Source organism: Otolemur garnettii, unplaced genomic scaffold (assembly GCF_000181295.1).
Source record: "Otolemur garnettii isolate 467f Iridium unplaced genomic scaffold, OtoGar3 scaffold00184, whole genome shotgun sequence".
Classification (NCBI taxonomy): domain Eukaryota; kingdom Metazoa; phylum Chordata; class Mammalia; order Primates; family Galagidae; genus Otolemur; species Otolemur garnettii.
In genome coordinates, this window is record NW_003852579.1 from 49,185 (window position 1) to 49,629 (window position 445).

General features: G+C 49.2%; 1 protein-coding gene across 2 annotated transcripts in view; it reads right to left on the minus strand.

Moving 5' to 3' along the window:
* Window positions 1–445, minus strand: part of KHDRBS1 (KH RNA binding domain containing, signal transduction associated 1) — a 49,752-nt gene that overhangs the window by 21,462 nt on the left and 27,845 nt on the right. The gene's annotated exons all lie outside the window — the stretch shown is intronic.

Below are 445 nucleotides of genomic sequence, written 5' to 3' on the forward strand. Positions count from 1 at the left end.
ATCATGGTCACAGCAACTTCAGACTTCTGGGCTCAAGTGATCACTGCTTACTTACTGTTTAAGGCTCCTGAGTAGCTGGGACAATACCCATCCACTACCTCAAGTAGCTAATTTTTTTCTATTTTGGGGAAAGATGGGCTCTTGCTTGCTCAGGCTGGTCTCAAACTCTATCTCAAAATATCATCCCAGCTTGCCTCCCAGAGTGCTAGGATTATAGGCACGAGGTATAGCGCCTGGCTAATTCAAGGGGCTCAGTGCCTGTAGCTTAGTGGTTAGGGCGGTGGCCATATGCACTGGGGCTGGTGGGCTCAAACTTGGCCCAAGCCTGCTAAAACAAAAAAAGCCAAGTGTTGTGGCAGGTGCCTATAGTCCCAGCTACTTGGGAGGCTGAGGCAAGAGAATCACTTGAGACCAAGAGTTTGAGGTTGCTGTGAGCTATGATGCC